Raw genomic sequence first — 7,667 nt, 5'->3', positions numbered from 1 at the left:
GGCTTAATCACAAATGGGTCACAGATCCACAGTACCAGGGATCAAACTCAGGAACTTGCACTGCAAGGCAGCCGGCACCACTGAGCTAAATCCCCAGTCTTTTGTGGTTAGGAAGTAATACTCAAACTCTTTTGAAAGCTGAGATAGGTGATCATGCACTAGATGGGAGAAAGAAGGCCCTGGCTCAGAATCTTTCAAAATCTCTCCTAATGTTTGAAACATCTCAAAAATCCTAATGCTCACCTGTCATTTGGCTTGGAATGCAGCCACTTTATCTGCCAACTTGAACACAGTTGCCAGTCCCCCCTGAGTTCACTGAGCAGGTTGAATACGTCACATAGTAATCAAGTTTTGGGGCCCACTCTGTGTACTGAAATGTGCTGCCGTGACTTTTTCTAAAAGAACTCTCTGGAGTGGCTCTAACTCAGACCTGACCAGTGAGCTCCCTGCAGAAAGCCATAACTCTCAGATCAGGCACTCAGTCTCACAGGGTGTGAAAACCTCCACTCCACCCACTGTGCTGCAAATGACAGGTGTCTCTCTTAGTGCTGCATGATACTCCACAGTGTGTATAGCCCTGTTTCCCTTCTCTGTTCATCTGTTGATTGGCACCTAGGCTGATTCTGTATCTTAGCTACTGTAAGTACGGCACAAATAGTAGGTATGGGCATAGCAAGATCCTGTCTCAAAAATCTTTTTGAAAAAGTTGGGGATATAGCTCAGTGCAAAGGCACTGGGTTTAATCTTCAGTACCAAAAAAATAAAGTCTGCTTTTCCATCACTGAGACAAGCCCAATAGCCACAACTTACAGGAAAGGCAGAAAACTCCAAGTTTGAGGCCAGCCTCAGCAACACAGAAAGACGTTGCCTCAAAATAAAAGTTTAAAAGGGACAGAGTGTGGGACTCAGTGGCAGAACACTCGCTTAGCTTGAGCAAGGTCCTGGGTTCAATCCCTTGCGCTTGCGCAGCAGGCAGTGAAACTACTGAGCTAAATCCCCAGCCTGAAAATTTTTTTTTTTAAAGTTGGGTCATGTTTACACAAAGGGAAGGATCCAATTAGAAAGGGTGAAGATAGTGAATTAGCTGGCTGCAGAACTGCCTGGGTAAGACTGCTTTGAGATTTAAGAGCCAGTGGAATCAGGAAGCAGTTTCTAAGAGGGTTGGCAAGGATAAAATGTTCAACGTAAATCCTTAATACTTCTCTTTTCTCTGTGATAGCTAGGGAGAAGCAGTAAAGGAGGCAGGCAGATATTCTGATGTGGATCTTACCTGAGGCTAAAGTTTTGTTTTTCCCGTGAAACAGAAGTAATCTGCTGATAGAGGAAAAGTGAGTGGAGATGATTTAATGAGGCTGGAAGTTTCAAATTGTTATGAAGGACAGGTTTTCTGATACTCAGAATCTAACTATGGACAGTGACTCCCAACACAGTGATCTGGACAATCGCACGGTTTCCTGTAGCGGGGAGCCCTGGTGTGGAGAGAGAGGTAAGACAGATTTTTTACAGTCTGACTCTTTCAAACTTCTCAGAGAAGTATTGATTTCATCTGGTTTCATTCAACATTTTCACTCACTCTTCATAGAAAATCGCCACCCTCAAAAGCACGGGTCATCTTGTAGCACAGCACTGAGACCAGTAGGAATACTCAGTACCATGACCAGTACAATTAATAAGATCAAAGTTCAAGGGCTTAAGGATGTAAAGACATCTCCAGCACATCCTCAAAGGGGTTATTAGAGAACACTGCTTTTAAAAGTACCCTAAACCCGACTTGAATAATACAGAAGGCTACAAGTAGAGTAGGGAGGAAAAGACCATTCTGAAGAGGAAAGCAGCACAAACACAATAGCGCAAACCTGGCACAAAGTTGGGTGGGTGTAGCAGCATACCCACAAGTTTGAGACCATTCTGGGTAACATACTGGGACTCCGATCTCAAAAAAAAAGGCCGGGATTTAGCTCAGTGGTGCCGCCGCCTGCCTCGCAAGCTTGAGGACCCGAGTTTGATCCCCCATACCGAAAAAGAGAAGTAAAGATTTATGGGGGGAGGAGTGAAGGAGGGGCCGGTGCGGTCACGTGGACGGCCCGGCTGGGTTCTATGATCCAGGGCACGCTGGGCAAAGCCAACTTTGCGGTGGCAAGGCTGGGGCGGCATCGGATCACCAAACGGAGATGCCAATAAAAATAACAGATAACTCTCAGCTGGATGCAGTGAACCTTGAGAAAATCTACCGAGAGATACAAATAATGCAAATGTTAGACCACCCTCACATAATCAAACTTTGTCAGGTAATGGAGACCAAGAGTATGTTGTATTTTGTGACAGAATATGCCAAAAATGGGGAAATTTTTGGGAAACAATTCCTTTTACAATAGCATCCAAAAAAATGAAGTATCTAGGAATCAATCTAACAAAGGAAACAAAAGACCTCTACACTGAAACCTAAAGCACTCTGAAGAAGGAGATCGAGGAGGATATGAGAAAATGGAAAGATATCCCTTGTTCCTGGGTAGGAAGAATCAACATAGTGAAAATGGCCATACTTCCAAAACTACTATATAGATTCAATGCAATGCCGATTGAAATTCCAACAATATACTTCACAGAACTAGAGAAAACAATCCAAAAATTCATTTGGAACCAGAAGAGACCTAGAATAAGCAAAAGCAATTCGAGGCAACAGAGACATGGCTGGGGGGATCACAATCCCCAACTTGAAACTATACTACAGAGCTACTGTGATAAAAACAGCATGGGGCCATGGATTTAGCTCAGTGGTTTCACCACCTGCTGCGCAAGTGCAAGGACCCGAGTTCGATCCCCAGTACCAAATAAATAAATTAATTAAACAAATAAAAACAGCATGGTACTGGTAAAGAAACAGACCTGAGGACCAGTGGAACAGATTAGAAAATGCAGAAACAACTCCAGACACACTCAGCCAGCTCATCTTTGACAAAGGAGCCAACCACCCTCACTGGAGGAAAGATAGCCTATTTAATAAATGGTGTTGGCAAAACTGGATTTCAACCTGCCAAAGATTAAAACTAGACCCACGTCTATCACCATGCACTAAACTAAGATCGAAGTGGATTAAAGATCTAAATATTAAAACAGAAACACTAAACTTGCTAGAAGATAAGTTAGGTAGAACTCTTGAAGACATTGGCATAGGAAAAGACTTCATGAACAGAACCTCAGCAGCACGGAAACTAGCAGAAAGAATCAACAACTGGGATCTCATCTTATTAAAAAGCTTCTGCACTGCAAGAGAAACCACCACCAGTGCTAAGGGATAACCTACAATGTGGGAAAAAAATTTTTAGCAGCTGTTCCTCAGACAAAGGCCTACTATCTCAAATCCATAAAGAAGTTAAAAATATCAGACCTCCCAAATTTAAAGACCCAATCCGAAAATGGGATCTGAAATGAAGAGACATTTCTCAGACAAAGAAGTAGAAATAGCAAATAAACATATGAAAAAATGTTCAACATCACTGGTCATTCGAGAGATGCAGATGAAAACAACACTGAGATTCCACCTCACCCCAGAAAGAGTGGCTGCTATCAAGAAATCCACCAATAACAAATGCTGGTGGGGGTGTGGAGAGAAAGGAACCCTGCTCCATTGTTGGTGGGAGTGCAGACTGGTGCAAACACCGTGGAAATCAGTATGGAGATACCTCAAAGAACTAGGACTGGAGGTTACTTCTGACTTTTTGCGGGGCGGGGAGGGTTACCAGGGATCCACTCAGGTCCTTGTGCTTGCGAGGCAGGCCCCAGAACCACTGAGCTAAATCCCCGGCCCTACTTCTGACTTTGGATGTCTTTAAGAGTCAGTTAGAACACTTATTTGTTGGAGGAATGACAAACTGATAAGAGCACCAAAATCATATCTCCTTTGCAATTTTGCCAAGAATTCTAGTGACAGACTGAATTTTGTTAATATCATCTTGGGGCTTCCTTTTAATACACCACTTCAGTTTTAAGGAAGTTATCATGAAAAACAAGGATTACTTAGATGTGAATAAGAGTGATTTAAATACATATAATTAGGAATTTAATTAATATTACTTCTTAGAGAAACAGAACTAACCAGATTCAGATGGCCATGATTAGAAAAAGCAATTTAAAAATTTATTAATAATGCTAATAACAGTGCTGGCATTCATTGTGTAATTATCATGTGCTAGGTACTCTTAACAATCATTTTGTATGTCTTTTCATATTTAAACCTCATACAGATATGTGTTACCATTATCCTCATATAGATAAGAAAAGGGAGACTCAGAGTTGTAAAATAAATTTACTCATGGTACTTCAGGTAATAGTCTTGATTTTTTTAAAAAAGGTTTATGGGGAAACAATGCAAGATATGACTTTTTTTTTTTTCTGGTACCAGGCAATGAACTCAGGACCTTGCGCTTGCAAGGCAGGCACAGTGCCACTGAGCTAACTCCCCAGCCCTAGAATGTGACTTTAAAGGTAACTTAAAGCCAAATTTTATAGGGCTATAAATGCTAAGGAACTGTGGCTCAGTGGTAGTGTTTGCCAAGCATGCACAGGACCCTGTGTCCAATTCCTAGCACGACAGAAAGTGAGTGTGCTAGGAACCTGAACTTCCTTCATAGGCAGGAGAGTTAATGATGTGACCTGTGATCTGATCAGTGATGCGCACCCACAACCTAGGGGTTCATTTTGTCTGGGATGAGATTCAGACATCACCCCCAAGCTTTGTTGTTTCACTTTGAGTCAGGGTCTTGGTAGGGGCTCAGACTGGTTTCAAACTCCTGGGCTCATATAAAAAAAGTATGTCAATACATCCATGACGTTTTCCAGTTAACATAGGAATTACCAGATAAACTTTTGTTCAGTAATAAGAGTTCATTTATATAGGTAGTATGATTATTTTTTTAACCAAATACCTCCTCAGTAATTTATAATGCCTTTGCAGTAATGTGCATCAAATAAGCACTGGAAAAGATCGTCTCTAAGTTGATATGCATTTTTTTGTTGTTGTTGTTACCAGGGATCGAGCTCAGGTCCTTGTGCTTGTGCAGCAGGCGGTGAAACCACTGAGCTAAATCCCCAGCCCTGATATGCATGTTTTAAGTGGCACTGAAAGCCGCACTGATGGATATGTAATAATAAACATGTTATTAAAATAAAAATAAAAATTTTTTAAAAGTTAAAAATCCTGGGCTCCAGTGTACCTCAGCTTCCCAAGTACAGTGGTACTATACTGTACATTCACAAATGCTTTTGTTTGCAAACAATGTGGTTTGCATGACCACGGCCATCTTTCCCACACGAACATGATTGTGGTCATCTTTACTAAAATCATGGAACAAATTAAGTTCATGACCAAGGTATCACTGTACTGAAATTGTAAATCCCATGTCTGGCTTAAACCAACCCCCACCCCACCCCATACTGGAGATCAAATTGAGGACCTTGTGCTTGCCAGGCTGGTGTGGTGCCACTGAGCTCCACCCCCGGCCCCTTAACCCAATCTTTTAAAAGTACAACTCCAACTCCATAGGATTCTAATATGCCACCAAGGTTTGAGGAGCAAGAACCTGAGGAAAGCCAGCCTATCCAGCAGTCGTCCTGGTCTGTGGGAGGTAAGTTGTAACACCTTAGTGGACGCTATGCTTTTTCGTACATACACACACCTACAATAAAGTTTAATTTAGAAATTACACACAGTATGGACCACCCCTTTCAGGACCCCTCCATTCAGGAGCTAGTCTCCTTAATTCTCTTTTTTTTTTTGAAGATTACAGATTTTATTTACCTCTGACCATGAAGGTACATTTACAGAAAAAATAAAATGATCATCAAGACATTGTTTCCCTAGAGCTCATTAAGGATAAACCAATCTCATCCCAGATGGGTCTCCGAGCCTTGAAATCCTGGCCTGTCCCTAACCCAATTCATTAAATCAGCTGCAGGTATTTCCTAAGGTGGTGTTTCTCAAAGTGTGGTCCCTGGACAAGTAGGATCAGCTGGAATGAGTTGGGAGGCAGATAACAATCAACAACAAAGTCGCCGTGTGTTTATTTCTAGTGGTTTCACAGTGTCAGGTCTCACATTTAAGTCTTTGATCTGCTCCTGGGTTTTTTGTGGGGGTTTTTGGTACCGGGGATCGAACTCGGGTCCTTGCGCTGGCGCAGCAGGCGGCGAAACCACTGAGCTAAATCTCCGGCCTCCCCGGTTGATTTTTGTACGTAGTAAACAATAAAGGTTTCATTTCAAGGCTACCCAGCCTTCCCAGCACCGCTTTCTGAAGAGGCCGTCCTTGCCACCTTGTCAAAGCTGGCTTACTGCAGAGGAGTGCATTTATTCCTGGAATCTCTACTCTGCTCCACTGATCTAGGTGTCCTTTTTATATCATCATCACGCTGTCTCAGTTATTGTACCTCTGGGTCTATTCTGAAGCAGGTACTGCGATGCCTTCAGGTTTGTTCTTTCTCAAGAATGTTCGGGCTATTTAGTCTTCCATGGTACCACCGACTCTAATGTAGGGTTATTTTCTCTATTCTTGTGAGTCAAGTCATTGGCTTTGGGGGGGGGGGGGTGTACCGGGGATCGAACTCTGGACCTTGCGCTTGCGAGGCAGGCGGAGGAACCACTGAGCTAAATCCCCGGCCCCAATCATTGGCATTTTAATAGGCCTACACTGAAACTGTGGACCCCTTCGAGCAGTGCGCACCTTTTAACAGCAGTAATTCTTCCAACCCATCAAGGCGGACTCTTCTCCTACTGTGTGTGTCCTCTGCAGTCCCTTTCACCAGTGCTCCACAGTCTTGGATAAACTTCAGACGTCCTCCAGCTTGTCACAGGTCGGTCTTCGACACGGTCTGCGCTTCGTAGTAGCTGCGCGAAGCAGCAGCTCAGGCTCGTCGCGTTCGCCGGCCGTCCTAGGTGACGCCCGCCTGGTACGGGCCCATCTCGCCGGCAGCAGGTCCACGACCACGTCCACGAAGGCCTTGTCAAAGTCCTCCAGCACCTCCGGCCGCCGGAACCTGGACATCCCGCCCGTCCGTGCGGGACTGCTGGGCTGCAGGCCTCGACGGGGCCGGACCCTCCTCCCTCAGCGCTCCCACCGCGCCGCGAGCTGCCCCACCACGCCGGGGGCCGGGGGCCGCGCGCGAAAGCCAGGCTGCCCCACATATGCTCATTTGGAATAAAACTTTCCTAACCCTAAAAAACGACGCACAGTGTCATACCAACAATAGCAAAGTAACTGCAACAACACGGTGTAGGAAGTCTCGGGAAGGTGGAGCCTTCACTCTCCAGCCGACAGGGCGGTCCGGCACCCAAGGCGGTACTGGGCACTGGACACTGACGGGCGGGCGGGCGGGCGGCAGGCAGCGTTCGCACCGCGGCCAGGCTGCAGGAAAGCGCTTCCCCGTCCTGGGCAGGCCAGGGCAGAAAGACTGGAGTTTCCTCGTGCTACTCAGAACACCTACAACTTAAAATAGGAATCGTCAGTTTCTGGAATTTTCCATCTTGTATATTCAGACTGAAGTTGACTTCAGGTAGCTCAAACTGCAGAAAATGAAGCCACCAGTAAGGGCAGACTACTGCGTGTATCTCAAGCAAAATTTTGAAGAAACCATCTATAACCAGCAACACTGACGCAGTAAAATCCAAACTAAAAG

This window comes from Heterocephalus glaber, unplaced genomic scaffold (genome assembly GCF_053883595.1).
Source record: "Heterocephalus glaber isolate CG9 unplaced genomic scaffold, H.glaber_assembly_v1.0 deba00001111, whole genome shotgun sequence".
In the NCBI taxonomy this organism is placed as follows: Eukaryota; Metazoa; Chordata; class Mammalia; order Rodentia; family Bathyergidae; genus Heterocephalus; species Heterocephalus glaber.
This window is presented reverse-complemented; position numbering follows the sequence as displayed.